A 21,113-nucleotide genomic window follows, 5' to 3' on the forward strand; every position below is an offset into this window, starting at 1 on the left:
ACTGCTTCTTTGTCTTCTAGAATAAGTTGCTGCTGAGAAATCTCATAACCAATATAATGAGTCTCGTTCCTTGGTAGGTCACCTGTTTACTTCTTCATGGAAACTTCAGAATTTTTCCTTTCTTTGGAGTTCTGAAACTCCATGATTTATCTTCATGTGTATCTCTTTTCGTTCAATCTGTTGAGCCCTGGGTGGGCCCAGAGGCATATGTCTTTTTTTCGTTTAGCTCTGAGAAATTTCCTTCTAATATTGTCTTGATTATTTCCTTTCCTTCGTTCTGTTTGTTTCTCTTTCTGTAAATAGTGTTATAGATGTTGGAATTTATGCCTCTGCTACTTCTATGCCTTAGATTTTCTTGTACAGTGTCATCATTACTTTGTCCTTTTGTGTCATGTTTTAGAAGAATCTTTCAGATTGCTCTTTCAGTTTCTGAATTCATTCTTTAGCTTTGTTTTTATTCCATCTGGCTTTCAAAATTACTGCTTAAAAACTTTTGACTAGCATATTTAAAGTTTCTAAGATCATTAGTTGTTTCTGTTTTTGTGTATGAAATATCCTTTTGAAGTTCTCTAAATATATCAAGTACACATACTTGAAATGTTTGTTTGTTCTGCTGACCAAACTGTTAATTCTCAGCTGTTAATTCTTTATTTGACAATTTTGTTGTCTTTCTCTACTATGCTTATGGCTTCCTCAAATGTTTGGTGATTATTATCTTTCTGTTCACCTTTGTGCTCAAATATCCCTGTTTACAATCTATGGATTGTCTCTGGTGGTGCTAGGGGAGAAACCATACATATGTTGTACGGGGTATGCAGGAATCCATTTTTCTAGGAATAAGGGATTCCCGTTCTTCCTGGCTTTGCTGGCTATCTGGGGCGAAGAACTGCCTTTCCAGACCTAGCACCCGTATTCATTGCATTAGCTGCGGCTTCCAGGTAAATAACTTTGCTGCCCACTATTCTGGGCAATGGGCAATCAACCTAGCAATTTGCTAGGTATCTTTCTTGCTGAGCCCAGAGCACTCCTGGGATTGCTTTCCTCTCTTGCAATGTGATTAGTTATGGTCTGTTTTTCAATAATTCCTGAGAAATTCTAGTTTACTAATGGCACTCTCATTTTTCACTGATGTTGTGGATTAATACATTTTGAAAGTATATATTCTATCATTCCAAGGACTTTGGGTGTGAGGAGATACAGATGCGTGTACTCAGTATGATATTTTAGTCAAATATAATCCCCATTCCTTTGAACGTTCTATTTTCCTGGTCTGGTATTGCCAATATTCTCAAGTCAGCTCAGCACATTCTATTTCATCTTTCAGGGTCCTAAAAAGTGAAGTCAGGCTGTGGGAAGGATGGCCACATCAAGCATGAGACCACGACACTGGAGCTCCTTCCTTCAGAAGTCCGATATTGAACAGAACTTGAGGCAATAAATAGAACAGGGAGTTACTTGAGATCAAAGCGGGAAGCCGCCCTGTAGAAACAGAGAATAGAGGATATGTTCTCTGTAGTACATCTGTGTTCAGAAACACGAGGAAATTTTAGGAAATTTCTGATTCATGTTTCCAATGAGATTTAAAAAGAATGCATTATTAGATTTTAACAAGTAATTATGAAGAGAAAACAAATTGAGACACAGAAGTATTGTGTAGATGTGAAAAACACAACTGTTGGATTACCAACTTCAAGGGAAGCAGACCACAAACAATTGACAGAAAGAAAATCAAATTAACAAAATAAAAAAATGAAAAAATAGACATGATAAAATATTGCAATTTTAGGAAAGGTATTAATATTGAAAATAAAAGCATTTGGTAATAGGAACAGAGCTATATGATCCAATCTACATATATAAAAAGAGAACAGAGTAGATGAACAGAAGTAGTAAGCAAAGATATAGCAAAAGAAGGTTCATTAGCAAAAGTAAGATCTGACATTTTAGAATATAGAAATAGCTCATGAAACACTAGCAATATTAATTTCACTATGCGTATATTGGTGAAATTATTGTATTCTAAAAATAGAGCAAAATTCTCAGAAATACTAATTGGAAAATCATGTTACTTATCATGCACAAAATTTAGGCTTGCTACAGACTTCTCCAAAGATTTCTTTCTGGACCACATCTAAAACAACATGAAAGAGAATGTTAAACATAAAGTTATCGACAAAGATACATCAGAATCACACGCACAAAAAAGGAACAAATGAAGCAACGAAATTTTAATGCAAAATAGAATTTAAGAACAAAATACATGTAACGTGATGCATTTATATTGATAAAAGCTAACATCCACAATAAAATAACGGTCATGAAACATTATGTAACTAAAAAGATAATACCAAACTATATACAGAATTAACTTAGAAATACATGGAAAGACTGATGGAAACACAATTGTAATGGGATGCTTTCCCGTATACTATTCTTGGTCTTTGAAAGATCAAAAAGTTAAAAAATAAATAAAGACTGAAAGGACGTGAAAAATGCAATCAACACAATAATTATATCAATATCTATACTTTATTTACATTTATGATCATGATATGTGTACATATACTAAAAAACCATAGAATATATACATATGTACCTATATTAAAGCTCTGTAGTCTATAGAAACAATATTTTATTTGAAAATACCTCAGAAACATTTACAAAAAATGATCATATACCAAACACACAGCCTCAAAATCTTAACCAAAAGCAAGGAGTAGAAACTGTATAAGCTTTATTTTTTAATGGCATTGCAATGAAAAGAAAACTTAATTGAACAAATCTAAATAAAAAATTCATGATTCTTGTATATGATAAGCAGAATAAAACATTAGAATAACACTACAAACTTTGGAAAGTGTATTTAGAGAGACAAGGAGAACTTTCTAAATTAAAACCTCTGTGATGTTTTTGGAGTCACGGCTTAAAGGCAAATTTATAGCCTGGAGCGCCTTGTTTATTAAACAACAAAGAGTGAAATTCAATTGATTTAATATTTAACCCCAAAAGTTTGAAGAAAAATAATAAAGCAAACATAAGAAACTAAGGAGGATATGATTTAATCAGTAATTTAGTTTTAGGAAACAACAACAACATAAAAAGGCAGAAGAATAATTAGCAGAAAACCTCCTGGCATATGCAAACAAGAACAAAAGGAAGGGAAAACTAAATGTAGAGGTTTATAATTTTAGAAGGGAATATATCAGTAAATAGGAGAGTTTAAATTATTTCAGAGAATTTTACACAGCACTCTGCAAATCAATTGAAAAATCTTAGGAAAATAGGTAAATTCTTGACAAGGTGTTAAGTTATCAAAATTAGTCTGAAAAGAAGTGGAAAATTTAAGCAGATCTACAACTGTTGAAAAAAATAAAGAAGAAAATTCAAGTTTTAATTTTTATGTGTTCAAAAAGTTGCAATCATTAAAAATTCCCGTAGTATATAAGCTGGTTGAGAGCATAAAGAGAGACAGAACATTTCTCAAGTCATTTCAGGAAGCCAGTGAACTTTGGTAACAAAGTATGACAAAGTTAGCAAATAGCGAAAACTATAGATTAATATCACTACTATAATACATAGATGCAAATATACTAAATAAATATCAGAAAATAGAATATAGAAGTATATTAAAATAATAAAACCCCATAACAAAACAAGTTTTTAATCCTCAATTGAAACAATGATTTATTATGACTTGATGTATTAATTTGAACATTACGTTATAGGTTGCAGAATAAAAGTAATATGATCATTATGAGCGATGCCTATTAGTTTCCTATTGCTTCTGTAACAAGTTACCACAAACTCCATGGCTTGAAACAACACAAATTTATTATCTGAATGGTTTGGGAAGTCAGAAGTCCTAAAAAGTGTTGACAGCGCTTTGTTCCTCCAGGAGGCTCTAGGGGAGAATTCATTTTTATGCTTTTCCAGCTTCTGGAGGCCACCTGCATTCCTTGGCTCATGTCCCCTTCCTCTCATCCATCCAAACTCTTCTTCTGTCATCACATCTATGCTGACTTACCCTCCTGTTTCCCTCTTGTATGGACCCTTGTGATCACATTGAGTCCATCTGGATCCAGGGTAATTTCTCCATATCAAGGTCCTTAATTTAATCCCATCTGCAAAGTACCCTTTATCATGTCAGGTAACATAGTAACAGGTTTGGGGGGTTAGGATGTGGACGTCTTTGGGACATTCTGTTTATCAAACCCCAAAAGAATCTAATTACATTTAACATCTCTTCTTGATAAAATTCTTACCAAATCAGGACCAGAAGGGTCCTTTGTTAATATAATGAAACATTTGCATTACCAACCAACAGTCACCATTTTATTTGGTGGAGAAGAACTGGAGATATTCTTAATAAAGTTAGGAATAAGATGAAAATGATTGCCACTGAGCTGTTACTTAATATTGTTCTGTAGGTAGTAGCCAATGACACAAATAAATAGGAATAAAGCTCTAGCTTAGAAAGGAGATTCAGTTATTATCTTCCAGTGATGTCACTGTATACCTAAAAAGCAGAAGAATCGATTGAAAAACTGTTAGAATTAACAATTTAGGGCGTATTAAAGTGACTGGATCCTGAAGAAACAAACAAAAACTAAATAGCCAAATAAATAAATAAATGGTATTTAATATGCCCGCAGGGAAAGGTTTAGTTTAGGCAACAAAAAGAGACCCTTTATCTGCAGGGACCAAAAGAAAGGAAGAAAATGAAATTGGAGGCTTAGACCAATGATTCTAAGATCTTTTAGTGTCAGAACCCTTTAACACTATTAAAAAGTATTGAGAACACTGATTTGTTTTTGTTCTATTGATATTTATGCGTGTAGAGATTAGAACAGAGAAATTTTTTAAAAATTTAGTATTTAATTTAAAAATAATAGTAAACCAATATGTTAAAAATAATCACCTCCCCCAAAAGTTAGTGAGAAATGTGACATAATTTACATTTTTTCAAATTTCTTTACTGTCAGAGTTAATAGAAGACAGCTGAATTTTCATGTCTGCCCCTGCATTCTCTTTGTTGTGATATGCTGTTTTGGTTAATGTATATGAAGAAAATCTGGTCCCGCATTGATATGTAGTTGGAAAAGGGAGGGATATTTTAATAACCTTTTTGGAGAGTGTGGATATTCTCCTTTGAACTTGACAAGTGGTAGTTTCTTAAAGTGTTGGAATGAAGAGTCTGAAATGATATTAATGAGCTTTTTGTACTCTGCTTCGTTAAATCCATTGGCCTCTCTTGCACGTTGAAGGAATCTTGTGGCCATGCGTGATTTTCTATCATGCCTTGGCACTTTGAAAATATTTGTTTAGTGCGTTTGCAGATCTTCCATACGTTGACACATTTCATTAGACAATATCTGAAGATCGCGTTGTTAATATCACTGCAGATCTCATCAGAAGAGGTTTTAAGTGCTGGGAAGGCTTCAGGCTTGTAGTGGCAGATGCAAGGTCTCTAAAATTCTAATTTTTGCTTAAAAGCACTGATCCTTTGGGATTGGTTGCTACTGCAGGCTAAGCCAAAATTATCCTGACCAATATGGAGCCACTGGGAGACCTTAAAGCTGGTCATTTTTGTCTTTACAATCAATGGCTCATGATCTATAAGAAGAATAAACCATAGTGATGCTTAGACTGTAAATCATACGTACATCTCTGGCTCATCAATAGTTCACATGAATTATACTGCATATTTGAACGTTATGGCAAGAATCAAAAGATTTATTTGGCAGTAGATGAAAGGATGAATTGGAAGTAAGCGAGTGGGGAAGGAAAACTAGAGGAGGTGAGGAAGCTGTTTTAGTAATTTAACTGTAACAGGTCCTAACTAGGGTGAGGTTACTAGAAAGGAAGTGACGAAATGTGTTCAAGGCATTACATATGTGTCGTTTTTTTTTGAGGAAGATTAGCCCTGAGCTAACTACTGCCAATCCTCCTCTTCTCTGCTGAGGAAGCCTGGCCCTGAGCTAACAACCATGGCCATCTTCCTCTACTTTATATGTGGGACGCCTACCACAGCATGGCATGCCAAGTGGTGCCATGTCCACACCCAGAATCCGAACCAGTGAACGCCAGGCCGCTGAGAAGCGGAGCATGGGAACTTAACCGCTGCGCCACTGGGCCGGCCCTGACGTTTTTTTTTTCTTTAAAGATTTTACTTTTCCTTTTTTCTCCCCAAAGCCCCCTGGTACATAGTTGTATATTTTTAGTTGTGGGTCCTTCTAGTTGTGGCATGTGGGACGCCACCTCAGCATGGCTATGTGAGCAGTGCCATGTCCGTGCTCAGGATCCCAATCCGTGAAACCCTGGGCCACTGAAGCAGAGCCGCGAACTTAACCACTCAGCCATGGGGCTGGCCCACATATGTTGTCTTAATTTTAAATTGTTATTATGATTGTAAATAACAGTCTAAAAGAACTTGATCAGAGATTGAGTACTGGAGTAAAGGAAGAGAATTCATTTATGATTCTAAGGTTTTAATCTGTAGGAAGAAGCAAATTTTGGTATTGAAATTGAGACGGTTTACAGTGTGTCTAGATTAAAGTGGATTTGGTTTCTGACATCCCAAATTTGTGAAAATGCTGCTCTGTGGGCACATGGAAATATGAGTTTATAAGTCAGGTGGAAGCCCCCAGACCTGTAATGTTGAAACTGGGAGGCTTAATCTAGACATGCTAGAGTTGATTTAGAAATGTTGTTCTCCAAGCAGAATACAGACTGAGCTAAGGACATCCACAGATAAAATAAGAAAGGGAAAAGGAGCCGTTGAGGGAAAATGACAGGAGCAATCTCAACCGTAGGAAGAGGAGCATGCTGTTCCAGGATGGAGGCAAGGATCGCCATGGCCACGTGCAGCTCAGAAACTCAACATGAGAGGAGGACAGAGGGAAGGCCGCTCTCCTGACTGGGAGGGAGAGGGCCTGTATCCTCAGATGGAGGGATTTTTAAGGACATTGTGGTAGGAAAACCATTTTACAGGAGACGGTGGAAAGTGAAACATGGAGTAGAGATCACTCACTTGAAAATGGCAAAAAGAAGAAAGGAAAAAACAATAATAGTTGGAATAAATCCTGAGGTCAAGGGCATATTTGTTTAAAATGGCTCTTCAAGTTCCTGTTGATTTGAAGGCATATGGGAAAGACCCAATAAAGAGAGAGAGAGATTAGAGATTTGGTGAGAAATAAAACAAGTACTGTAACTGGTCCCCCAGGGCGTGGGAAAGAACAACATCCAGCTTGACTTTAAGAAGATTGGAGCCTTAGATTCTGTTGTATTTGGAGGGAAGATGAGAAAAAAGGGAGCCAGTTTTATGTCATGATGATGAGAGCTGTATGTTCGGAAGACGTACCATCAGGTGTGATCAACTTAGTGAAGATGGCAGCTTTAGCTGAGCTTGCCTGCCACCTGCCCACGGAGGATTAGGCTGGGTTGCATGTGGAGTATAATCTGAACACTGGAGATTCACATCTGGTTTTATCTAATGCTACATTGCAATAAAAAAGATAAGAAGAAGTCTCTACTGGAACTTCACTACTATGGGGCTCTTGGGGAGCAACTTCATTGAAGAGACTGTCTAAATGAAAAGATCTGTGTAAGAAAAGCTCTAGATAGTCGTTTCAAGTTTGGCCCAATGTTAATGAACTACGTTTCATCATTTGTAGGTCAGCAATTAAGTTAAAGACATGTGAGGCTAATTTTCTTTACCTCTTTCAAAATTTATGTAGTCAGAAATTTCCTTCATGAACTTGTATTACTAAAAATGATTTTTATTTTGAGAATAGGAATGTAAACAGAGGTAATATTAATTAATTTACACATTGCTAATCCATTCTTTAAGAAATTTGCCTTTTGATTTGTCCATGCTGTAAATCAAAATTGGAATCTTTAGTGCTGTAATCCACGGAGTCTGCCATCCTCCCGCTTCCCTCATCGCCCTGCTCCCTTTCCTGGGTTACGTCCTGTGGGCTGTTGTTATAATCCCTCCCTCACATACAGCACCCGCCCTGTTATTCTCTCCCACCACTGTAGTCACCTTGAAAAATCACAACCCTATTTAATTCCAACTCTGTCCCCATTCTGTGCTCTTATATTAGTAATTAAGGTAGCTGAAGAAAATCACATACATACTAAGTGTAAACTGAGGTTTTAATGATTCAGGGTAAACAATGTGCATCTGATTTGATTTTCTTTCTTAGATTTAGTTACCAAATTTATAAATAAAACCCATTTTGGTTTTCTAAATCACTTAGAATTCTCTCTTCTGCAAAGTCAATTGAGGTTTTCAAGAGCCAAAGTTATTTTTAAAGGCGTTTAATGAATGAGTATCTCTTTTGCTCTTAACTATTGATGCTATTCACTCATTCATGTGAGATTAATGAGCCATGATCAGATTCTGGTTGTATTTTGAAAATTGAGCAGCTAGAATTTGCTGATAGATCACACAAAAGAGGTAAAGAGGGGAGGCAAACAAGGGCAACTACAAGCTTTTTGTCTTGTAAAACCATTTTCAGAGATGGGGAGGAGTTTGGGAGGAGCTGGCTTTTTGCATGTCAAGACGAGAGGAATCAAGAACTCTCTTTTTGACACATCAAGTTTAAGACGCCTTGTAGACACTTTGGAGATGTCATGTAGGCAGCCAGATATGTGAGCCTGGAATTCAGGGGAGAGGTCGACTGGAGACCTTACATTTGGGAGTCTTCAAGGAATCAATGGTATTTATAGCCACAGGAACTGGCCGAGGTTATCTAAAACCTGGGTGCAGGGAAAGAAGCCACAAAATGGAGACTTGAGTCTCTCCGAAGTTTAGAGATTGGAGGGATGAAGAAGAATTAACAAAGTGAATGAGAAGAAACAGACAGTGAGAGAGAAGGAAAATTTAGAGGGAATGTTGCCCCAGAAGTCAAGTGAAAAAAAGCTCGAAAAGGGGAGAATGTGAGAGACCCTGAAAGGGTGGTAGGATCGGCGATTTATCCCGTGAAATGAATTGAAATTCTAGCATGTGGCATGGTTAAGACCAAATTATTTATTGAGTGGGTGACAATGTATAAACTTATATTGTTTTGTCTGTGTTCACATCGCTTATCTCGAAGATGAATTCTTAGTGAAAAGTTCTGATTATAGATCAGGTTATAATGAAAGTTGTTTTAATTTTTACAAATCATTCTGATTGTATCAGTTTGTTTCAGAAGTCAGGCTCAGTATCAGACCCCTGGTGGGCCCTGCTTCAGATGCCTTTGGCCTCATCTGCCTTGCCCCAGCCTCTGCTGCAGCAGGCAGCTCTGAGTGGGCTCTGACTGACTTCATGCAGGTGCAATCTGACAGCACCCACTGGTGCCCGTGTGGGCCTCTCACCTCCCGCACAGATGTTGATGCCAGGTGTGGGGCACTGCATGACCAGATGCTGCGGGTCTACACATGTGCAACTGGGAAATGTGTAGAGAGTTAATAGGGTGACATTTTAATCCATGGAAGGTTGGAGCTGATGGACAAGCTCTTCCTCCTTTGCATCCTCCAACAGCTATTCTGAGAAGCTGGGTATAGAGCTTGTAGGATGTTGGAGAACTCAGTTGCACTTAGCAGTGCCCAACTTCAAACACATCCTTATGTCCTTGTTGGGCCTTTTTCTCCTTCCCTGTCACATCCCCTTTTTCCTCCCTCTTGCTCCCAGGGGTGCTCTCCCTGTTAAACTAAGAGTCTGTGTACCCTCCATCTCAGGCCCTGTTCTCTGGGAACCCAGACTGAGACCAGCACCCTAGCACTTTTGTACTCCACCAGCTCCAAGAAAGGAATAAAACTATTGAAACAAGTAATTTCTCCTGTGAATGAGCATCAAGAGAGCCTGAAAAAAATTTAGCTCGAGATAAGAAGCTGTAATTTTTCTTCCCTAATATAGATTCTCATTGATATATGATTTTAGTCACTGACTATTGTTATGAACTTAAGTTCTACTGAGATTGCATTTTGTGGCAATTTAGACACAATATACATGATTATTCTGATCTAAAAAGTTAAAAGGAAAGAAGTAAAACAAAGTGCAATTGTCTTTATTATACATTATATAACATATACTAAGACTCTTTCCTTGTCTTAGTTTTTGCTGATTAAAAATGTTAAGCCTTTATGATTCTTTCATGGATTATTGAAACAGCTTCTTAGCTCATTTCCCTGCCTCTGACTGAGTCCCTTCTTCCAGTCCCACATGTTGTTCTCAGTGATTTTTCTAAAACAAAGATTTGATCAGCTCCTACTTCTCTGCTTAAAAGCCTTCAAAATTTTTCATTGCCAAAAAGTAAGTCCAACCTCTCTTAGGACGACCTCTAACTTGCTGCTCTCTCCTTTCCAACCTCTTTGCGCCCATGCCCTGTGCACTACATGTATTTAATTACTCCTGGTCCTCCCCTCTGGCCACGCATTTTCAGTCCTCAGGTGCCGGCCTGCTCAAGTATTTCCTCTTCTGCAAAACTTTCTTCTTCCACACCCAACTGTATTTGCTCCCTCTCTCTTCTAGGGAAGTCTACTTTGTTTTTCCCTCTTTTATAGCAGGAATCGCACCGTATTGCAGTGATTTGTCTATATAACTCTCCAACACGGGATGAGGTTTTGCTCATTTTCGTATGGGCAGCCCTCAGCACAGTACTTGGCATGTAATAATTCATCAGCAAATGTCATTGCAATTGCAGTCAACAAAACTGTGCTATCTTTGTTTGAAAGTAACGAAACTGGGTTAAAAATTATAATTCAAAGTTTTTGTGAATTCAAATAGCTACCCCTTCTTCTTTCCTGGATCCATTGTCCCAGGACCCTTAGCGGAATCAGTGGAAGTTACTACAAACTTTAGCTGGGAATTCCGGGTTCACAGCACATTTTGGGACGTGTCGGTATAAAAATTCCTTTTAGATTAAGCTTAGACTCTTCAGTGGGAATATTTAAGCTTTATTTATGGTTAACGTTATTCTGTGTCAGCAGCAGACTTGAGAGTGGCTTGGTCATGCTGAAAATCATGGAGCAAAGTTAGCCTAGTAAAAAATAGAAATTTGCTCTGAAATGCGCACTCCTCTCTAGCTTATAAAGTATTGAATTTCCAGCACCACGCTTCCCTGAGTCAACCATGAATGCGATTGTTAGGAATATTAGCACTTAAGACTTTAGTCCAGAGCGGGCACTGTAGCCCGGCCCGCTTTCTGCACTTAGATATGTTTTGTTTAACCTATGACATGTGTTATAACTATGAATTAGTTGTCAACATTTAAAAATTAATATATTTCACACACAGAAAATCTGGACTTCCCTCTACTCTTGAAAAGCGAGAAGATCTGGGACATTGGGCCCACATTTTTCCATAAGGCAACAATTGGCTGGAGCTGAACACTAAGTACGAGGCGTGTGTTGCTCTGGCCATCGCTATCCTAGCCCAGCCTTCTTCTGTCATTTGTTTATTTTGACTACTTGGCCATTGTTAGCACTTCGGTTTGCCAATCCTGACTCTTGGTTGTATGACACATTAAAACAATATTCCTGCTGTATTTGTGCTCTTGTTGGTGAAGCCATGGACATTATTCCATCCATTATGTCAAAATTGTACATAATTTTCTGATAGTTTGAGTTGTTTGTAGTGGAACATTTTTCAAATACCATCTGATTAAATGTATATATTTCCCTTATACTATGTTATCACAACATTTTGAACCTCCAAACTTGAGTTGAAGTCTCCTGGGATTAATTACAAACAATTTCTCCATCAGCTTTTTCAAGAATGAACTTTAATAAGGCAGACCAAGTTGCTCAGAAGGATTCAGATAACAGCATAACTTATCACATTATCTGCCAAAATTTGGCGTTTACTTTTTGACATCTTGCACCACATCAATGCACTTCTCTCGTGTCCTGTTGTGTTATGCCAGTTTATGGTGGAAAGAAGCATAACAGGATGTGGCGTGATATAAGTGATGTAGTGACAGGTATAATTTAAAGACTACACTCCTGTTGGAAGCAGACACGTGCAATTAATCCAGATCCTAGGAATTTCATAAAATTGATGAGGAAAACTAGAAATGTCCATGAATTGATGGATGAATGACATGGTTCACCGACTCAAAAGTAGGTTGTGATATGTAAGTACATTATCACCACCGAGGATCTCAGAGCTTTACATCACCCATGTATAAGGTAGTCATTAGCTATTTTCCAAATTAGATTAGATTCTTTAAAAGTCTAAGTAGCAAACATTTAAGAAAAGCCTTTTCATTTTTTTAAAATCTGATAAATTGGTCGCTTAAATTCTTTAAATCCCAAAGCAGCTAATTTAATCCAAAACTCTTTGCCATATTTCTCTGGATATATTATGTGAAAGATGTATTTTATTTCAAACAATAATGATCGACGTGTTTTTCTCTTTTAAAAGTAACATTTTTGAATAAAAGTATTATATGTTTATCATTGGAAACTTGGTAAGCACAAATGAGTATTAAAAATTGTTGACCAACTTCCCACCCAAAGATAACCACTATTAATATTTTAGAGTATTTTCTTCCAATCATGACTTTTAGATTCATATTAACCTGTCTTCATTTCTCCGTATCCGTATCTGTATCTATCTATATCTATTTCAATCTCTATATCTTTATCTATATCTACATATTAGCATATTAACAATCATTTTATTGTATCTCAAAATTGTATGGCTCCAGGATTTGGTCAGGGCTCAGTGGACATTTCTTCTTCTCACATGACATTGCCCGAGGTCACTTGGTGATACTCATCTGGCAAATAGGCTGGTGTGGGAGGTCTGAGATGGCTTCCCTTATAGGTCTGGCACCTTGACAGGATGGCTGCATAAGACTTGGCCCAACTGGAGCTATTGACCAGGTGAATTCCATCTATTCTCTCTGAGACTCTCCATGGGACTGCTCGAGCTTCCTCACAGCATGAACAGTGAATTCTAAGAGTGAATGTTCCAGAGGTACACATATTTAAAAAATACGGTTAGAATTCAGCTGTGCACAGAGTTTCTAATCTTGCATTTAAAGTTTAAGGTTATGTTATAAGCATTTTCCTATTCCAAAAAAATTTCTTGGTGATTGATTTTGATAGCTGCATAATATTACATATTATACAATGTAATTTACTTAGCCACTATCTTATTGTCACCAAATAATAATATTTTTATTATATTAATAATATGTAATAAAGATTGCTGTGCATGCGATTTTCCTGGATTTTGTCTTAGTTCTTTAACATTTAGTCCAAGAAGCGAAATCAGCTAAGGGTATGAAAAATTTGAAGGCCGATGATATAGATTGTGAAATTACTTTCCAGAAATGTAGTACTTATTCATACTATCATCATTATCGTTAAATACTTATTCACTATACTTTCATCAGCATTTTAATTTTTGTCTTTGCACATTTGATTGTTATAAATATCTTATTGATGTTATTTACATTTATGTGATCACTAGTGAGGCTGAAATATTTTCATGTTTACTATTGACTTTTATTACTTCCTCATACATTTCCTCATTCGTCTGTTGAGACACTCTTTAAAATCAGTTTATCTGAACTCTTCATATATTAAATAACTGTTTTACAGACATAAGTTGTGATAAAATATATCTAAGTACTTTTGGAACAGAAATTCAAACTGACAAGATTCACATAGTTTAAGATTTCTCTATATGTCATAAATCTGAATTAGGTTAAAACACTTTTGCTTATTTTTATTATTGGTCCAGTTTTGCCTAATTTATTCCTACTCAATCTGGGCTATGCAGAAAGACAACAAAAATTAAGATGATTACGAGATTTTTAAAAATCTCTTCCTCAAAAAAAAGATATACTCTGGAATCAGCATAAAATTTGATCACTTTCACTTTTAAAATAACAAACAATTCTCTAAATGTTTCTAAAATTCTGGAAGTTATATTAACTGTGTATTGTTCTTTTATTGTAGAGTGAAAAAATCCTCATTTCTGATTTATACATTTATAAAATAGTAACAGTTTGAGTATTACTTCACATTATTGTCATATCCATAGTTTCCCAAGAGAGAAGAGTCACAATACATTCCACCTAAAAATATTTTCATTACCTAACTTAAAAAGCTGTTTGACTTATTTAAAGGGTATGATTTCACTCCCTCCTCCTGTCGTGTTCATTTCAGGACACCGTAATACAGGTTATAAAAGTAGTGAAAGTATATAGATAGATGTAATTACATAATAGACGGGTATTTTGAGTGTGAAGGACCGTGAAACTTATTGTGGAAATTCACTGCACAATTTCAGTAGCAATATTACAAATTGCCTTGGAAAAACAAAACAAAACAAGAAGAAAGCAGGAAATCTCAATAAGAAAATGTTCGACTTTTTTCTTTTTTGGCTATAAAATGAAAGCATTTCATCATGATGTCCTGCCAAGATTTGTCCTCAATAAATTCAAAGTCCTTCTCTTTACTTTCCAAAATTCTGTAAAGTGCATTGCTATTGATTTTGAAACATATTTTCTCACATAATTCTTACTCAGAGCCAGTTTGTCTGATGTCTGCTAACTTGCCTATTAGTCATTTTCTTATATCCTTCCTTTTCTGTCATTGCTTTGTTATGCAAGTGTTCCTCTAAACTGGCTTGACCACTTACATTAGGCTCTCAGTGGTTTGGATTACGATTCTAGCTAACACATGAATAAAGGCTGCATGTATGCTTTTTCTCTTCTATTCTTTTTTTTTACTTCCTTCGTTCTTTCGTTTCTTTCTTCTTTTTCTCTCTCCCTTCCTTCCTTCCTTTGCTATCTCTGACAATTGTAAAAGAAATGCTTGCAGGAAACTTACAAGCTACATAATGTGATGCCGTGTTAAACTGTAATCGTCCCTCCACCAAACCTAACAAAGCCCACATGGTAATTTTTGTATTAAGACACACTGCAATGGCACACAATTACCTGATGCTATTTCATCCCCTTTCTTCTTGAGACGTTCATAACAGTCCCCTTCATTGCTGATGGGTTTCTAATAATGGTGTCCATGTGGCTTTGGAACAACAGCAGAATGTTAATTTATTCCCCAGGGTTACCTAGAGGCCCTGACGTGGGTCCAGGATTGGTGATGCCCTAATTTAAATACTGGGTAGTACCAGGCTGATCAGGTGGCTCAGAGCTAGCACAATAGGCTGTGAGGGGAAGCCCCACTCCCTGATCAGGGCAGATCAGGAGGATTCCAAGTGTAATTGGCCTCCGGGGAGTGTGTAAGTCACTCTGTACACCCCTTTCAGACCTCCTTAATGCCTTGCCAGCTGGAAGGAAAAGTGCCTTCTTGTACTGCCCACAAAGGAAGCGGGGATTGAGGGGAGTAGAAGTGGAGAAATTAAAAAAGAGGAAAGAGACAGCGACACAAATGAAGAGGTGGGTAATAACATTGTACATCTAAAAGCCGGGGGAGTGTGTCATAAACAAATGGGCTTGCAATGGTCAGTAGACAATTATATCCTGTTACCTCATTTCAAATGCTGACTAATTATATAGAGCAAGAGGAAATTAGCACAGGAACCTCATTCTTTGCCAAGTCCACATCAAAATGCTATAAAAGAAAAACATGAAATCAATCTTCCATGGCTTTAAAGAACTCATAGTTCCTGAAGTTTGAAGCTCTGCACAGAGTCCTCCAAAGCATAATGAGACTCACTGGTTGTTCAACTCTCAGAAATTAGATTTTGTAAAAGAGAGAGAGAAAAAAAACCCAACCCTGTGGCTCTCACCTTTTTGTGGTCTGGACAACCAATTTAACATTTTGTTTTCTTTATCCTGATATTATTGTTTAAACCCCTAACTCCAGTTCTACTTGCTTTATGTGAAACGATGATTTGCTGAAGTGAGAAAATATCTTCTTGGACAGAATTGTCTTCTGAAATCTCTCTTGGGATATATTTGGCTTATTTGAGGATTCAACTGAGTTATTAAAGGAGTGTTGGTGAATACTAGAACTGTATTTTGTTTTACTGTAAGTATTTCCGAACATAGAATTTTTGAAAATTAAATCACTTTCTTCTATTGTCTTCCAGCTTGAAGATATGTCACATACACACACAGAAAATAAGTTCCCAAAATAATTTAAAGATATTTAAATAAGCATAAAACTAAAAAAAGAGAGCAACAAATGAAAACCAAACCAAAAGAAAATCTTTAATAATAGCACCAAATCTTTGACAAAATACTCCAAAATTATGTCAACATGAAATAGTGGAGAGTCAGTAAGCCAAACCTGCAGCGTGACCTTCTGCAGTGAGAAGCCTTTCTGAATCTAGGCTTCCTGGTCCTTACTGGTGGCAGTCAATGCTTAGGGAAAGGACACTTCATGATTCTGCTGGGCCCATGTGTCAGAGGTCGCTGTGGGTTAGGCTCCAACACTCTATCCCAATTTCAACCAGAGCAGTACCATTGCTTTTTCAATATGGGGTTTTGGAGCAAGATTTCTTTTTGTGGAAAAAATATTGCATAATTCTGCTGGTTTAGAAATATCTTAAAAGGACAAGGCTGGATGATCTCTTGGGACCCAGTCAGCTCTAATATTCTATGATTCTATATCAGATATCTTGTGGAAAATCCACCACAAGATACAGTACTGTATCTGAAATGGAAATTATCCATGAGGAAAAGAAGAGGTCTTATCACACTTGAAGATACAACTGAGGTTTTCTTCTTATGACAAAAAACCACCACCTTTTTAGGAAATTAATTTCAATAAACCTTATTGATAATAACTGGTAGTCACATGGATATCTTTCACTTGCTCTTTAAGCGGGGTAGTTTGTTGCTGGCAGGGTAGGGGGAAGATAACCTTTTAAATGTCACCCTCCTTCAGGTGTGAGGCTCTTACTGTCCTCCCATTCCCTTCCTGTGTCATTCCGGTGAAGGCAACGTTGCCATAGATTCATTTGCTATCGTAGTAGTAAAAAATAGAGGAAAAAAAGTAAGAAAGCCAGTACCAAATTAAGACAACTAAAAAAGCATAATGAGGTTAATATTTTTGAAAGTATTGCTGATGTATTTAGCAAGTTGCTTAGTAACTCCTCATCCCTTGAACCAATAGCATTTATAGTTTCAGGCTGAATTCCCGGGAATAGAGACCACAGCTCAGTTTAGAGTAGCAGACCGGATTCTTAAGTAGAAGGGTTTTCTAAATTCCATAAGCTTCATGCTACATGCCAACTCCATTGCAAGGACATGCAACGTTCCTGTTGGGGGGGAAGTACAAAGCTTTCTGATGGTGAGGGGGGTAAAGAGAGGAGAGAAGGGGCAGGAGATGCAGGAACTGAGACGTGAGCGTCCAGCCTTACTTCTGGGGTTCAAATCCTGGGTGGCAGTGGTAAAACTGAGGGTATGGCTTTGAGAAGGAAGACTCAGCAGCGGGACCTGGTGCATATTTGGTATTTAGAACTCTGGGAGGAATCTTTCTCACAGAAAATCCTTCACAAGAGGAAATGGCTACAGGAGAGACATGGCCGGATGGCTTGTTCAGACAGACACAAACCTGAGACATGATCTCAGATGTGTGGGACACAGTTGAGCCTGTTGGCTGATCAACTACAAAGGCATCGTGATGTGTGGCAGAGGCCTGCAGCAGAGCACATTGCCCAAGCTGAGGTTCGAATGAGAGCCACATCCAAAGCTCAGGCCATCTATAGCCCAAAGAGAGCCAAGGGGGTGGTCTCGTCATTAGGAGAGAAGGCTGAGCTCACCAGGTAGCTGTGGCTGTGTGCTGTTGCTGCCAAGAAAAGAGACCATGAATTTCAGCAGTTCAGATCAGCAGTGGAGTCAATGAAGACAGAGATGGCTGCCCAGAGGTGAGCAGAGCGGGACCTTCCCCCACCCACACGGGCTATATTAGCTCCCTGTGCACTCAGATGCCAGACTGAACAAGACTAGGAAGAGACCGGCGCCTGGGACTGTCGCACTTCTAGCCCTTCAAGTCTGCGTTTCAGGGAATGCCTCAGTCCTGGGAAATCCAGGACAGTTGCTCACCCTACCTTCAAGTTTAGAAAGGCAGGCTTCATAGAAAAATGCTTCATCTAACAGCATAGTCACAAGAAGTAGAGCTGCCATGCAGTGGCCAGAGGGCAGTGCCTGCCCAGTAACTAAAGACATCAGTCATCGTGGAGGTTTGCCCACTAAAAAGGTAACATAATTTTTTTGGATTGTTCCACGTGAGTTCAATGAGAGGAGTTTTGTCCCAGTGTCATAAAATGTCTTTTAGATCTGGGTTATTGCCCTTTCTGGTATTTCTCTCATTTCAAACTAGGTTTCACTTTTTCGGTTAACCCAGATTGAAAGGGACCATGATTTAGGGTTAACGGTTTTAAGTTACAAATCTAGTTCTTTGAAAGGAAGAAGGTAATCCTGTGGGCTTCTCTAACAGCATCTGTACATTTTCTACCACATTTCTTATTCATAGTTCATTGAGCCCGTGTAGCATGGTGGTTAAGCAAGTGGGGGCTGGCTCCAGATTCCCTGAGTTCAAATCCCTCCTCTCAATCTTCACTGGCCAGACCTTGCAGACCTTAACTCATGGTGACTTGATGTTCTTATCTATGGAATCCAATAATGCCAATAAAGGGACTGTTATTCACCTTGAAATTTTTTGTTAGGATCAAATGAGATAATGCATTGAGAGCTCTTTCAGTGTGTCTGGGCACATTAGAAAATGCTCAATAAATGCTAATTTCTATTTTTTTCAATTAATGTATGTCTTTGATCATAGGGACATTGTCTACTTTTGCCCACCTGTTTTTCCCCAGAATCTGGAATACAGTAAGTGTTATGTAATTGTTATCTATTATTAGGATTAATTTTTGAAAAGAAAAATACCCATAGCCTTCATACCATCTTTTCTGTCTAGATTTCTCTCGTTCTTACAATTTCTCCTTCTTAGACTTACAAGAGAAATGAAAAAAGAAAAGCTGGAAATTCACTGGGGGGAAATAACTTGAGCAGTATTAGGAAGATACAGGTATATTTGCAACCCCAAACTTACCGTCTTCTTGGACATCTGAGACAGGCAGAATAGAGTCAAACCCCAATCTAGGAATCTGGAAATATGGCTGCTGGTATTTTCTCTGCCAAAAAACTTTTCTGTAGTGTTCTCTTTAAAATCTTTAAAATTAGAGGGTTGAACTAGATGAGGTCCAAGGTCATGTCCGGCTCTAGACTTCAGCAATTCAAATAGAGAACAAAACAAGACAGCATGCAATTAAGTGCTAAACTGTGTACTGATCAACATGATAATGCTTTTTAAAAACTTCACTCTTTTCTCTAAAAGAAAAAATCTTTCAAGTGTTGATGTTCCCCTTTTCCGTTTGAAAATCTGCTTTCCTTGTGCAGGTCTATTCTGATTCAGATGAAAGAAAGAGAACATGCTCATGTGGAAGATTCCCCAGCAGCTGAGAACACCTGACAGCAGAGAACGGCCAACATTATTGCGCACCACGCGTCAACGAGGGAACAAGCATGGCTCCTGCCTAAAAGCTTCATGAGCTGAAGGAGGCTGGCAAATTACCCCATAATTACAGCCATCCTTGCAGCAGGGCAGTAACAACAAGCAGCATTGTCTCTATATCTCGAGGTAACCGAACATCGTACTACCTCTTAAATTGCCGTTTTCCTCTGTCCTTCCATTTCTACCTTTTTCCCCATGTGAGACAAATTGCTCTAGTCCTCTTACTGAGAAAGCCTGTAGTCAGTCGCACAGCTCCAAGTCCAATGGCCTGGGATGCTCTCCAACTCTAATTTGCTAAATGTAGGCAGGAGATCATTTCATTTCCCCCTGAGCTCCTCCCTTAAAAGGAGTCTCACCAAAACCCTTCATAGGCTCTAAATTATAACTTAGAATGTACTGTTCTTCTTCTGATGGCACTGAGTGACTGATTTTTCCAAGTACCACTGCTAAGATCAGACAAATCGAAGAAGGACGACAAATACAGGACTCCAATCCTGGACTCTCACTCTATTTGGAGAGGCAAGGGCACCATTTGCTTTTCTCACTAACAGTTTGTTCTGATAAACCATGATCTCACATAAACCACCATCTTTTTGGAATAAGGATACATGTATGGAGATAGGGAATTTGGTCCTAGTCGAAATTCCCCTTGCCATTTGAGTTTTCAAAGGATTTCTTTGGTGAGTGATGTGTAGACACATCTATTTCTGGTACCAAGGACATGCTAGTATCTCTCTATGGAGCTATGGACCATGTGGGCTCTTTATGGGCTATAGGGCTTAATGGTAGTACCTTGCATACTGTCAGGCATCCTTCCTGCTAGAAGGAGGAAGGGGTAAGAGCAAAGCCTACATTGGGCAGGAGATTCTCCATGCACAATTTTATGTGTCTAAGCATCGATGACAAATAGGACTTGATTTAGGCCAAATGTCGGATCTCCCATATTTATTTTCAGGGGCATCCTCCTGACTCTCAACCCTGTTCCTTTGCTCTCAGGAGTAGCTGGGTGGAAAGTGACACCTTCTGGAACTACTGGCTTCTTTGAGAGCAGACTAGTCAGAGGGGCCCTGCCTGAGGATGTGGCCTTTCATGAGGATGGTCCCCACCCAGTCTCCTTTTTCTTTTCCTCTTACCTTATCCAAACTCCCTGTCACACACACCTCTGTCCCTTTGCCTTAAAACTACGTATATGCCCCAAACCCTTTCTCATTGGTATTCTCTCCCATGACCCTTCTGACCCTGTGTGTTAATTATGATGTTGCCTATCCCAGGTAGGGTGGGCAAGTGGGCATGTATGGTTTAAGAATCTCTCAGGGGTTTATGGAGGGGAGCCAAGCACAATTTTGTAGGCTGGTGAGTGGGAAGGGGAGCCTGTGCAGTTGGGGGTGAAATCTAGAAATAAACCCTCCTGTTATTTACAGCACTTCGTATTTTGTGTTTGTTTGTTAACTTATTCATTAGCTGCCTGTCTCTCAAGAGCTTATACTTCATGACAAGAGGGATTATCAGTTCTGCTCATACTGAATATCTGGCCTCTAACCCAGTACCTAGCATACATTTGATGCTCCACAAATATCTATTAAATGGGAAAAAAGGAACAAGTCCTTTAAACTTGTGTGTCA

The 21,113-nt window shown here is 38.1% G+C and overlaps 1 long non-coding RNA gene across 1 annotated transcript in view; it reads left to right on the forward strand.

Moving 5' to 3' along the window:
- LOC139046302 (uncharacterized) overlaps positions 1-20,913 on the forward strand; it is a 28,017-nt gene extending 7,104 nt beyond the window's left edge. The window contains exons 2-3 of the long non-coding RNA XR_011506144.1: positions 19,377-19,617; positions 20,488-20,913. This is a non-coding gene — a long non-coding RNA (uncharacterized lncRNA). The remainder of the gene's footprint in view (positions 1-19,376; positions 19,618-20,487) is intronic.
- The last annotated feature ends 200 nt before the right edge of the window (positions 20,914-21,113 follow it).

Source organism: Equus asinus, chromosome 9 (assembly GCF_041296235.1).
Source record: "Equus asinus isolate D_3611 breed Donkey chromosome 9, EquAss-T2T_v2, whole genome shotgun sequence".
In the NCBI taxonomy this organism is placed as follows: Eukaryota; Metazoa; Chordata; class Mammalia; order Perissodactyla; family Equidae; genus Equus; species Equus asinus.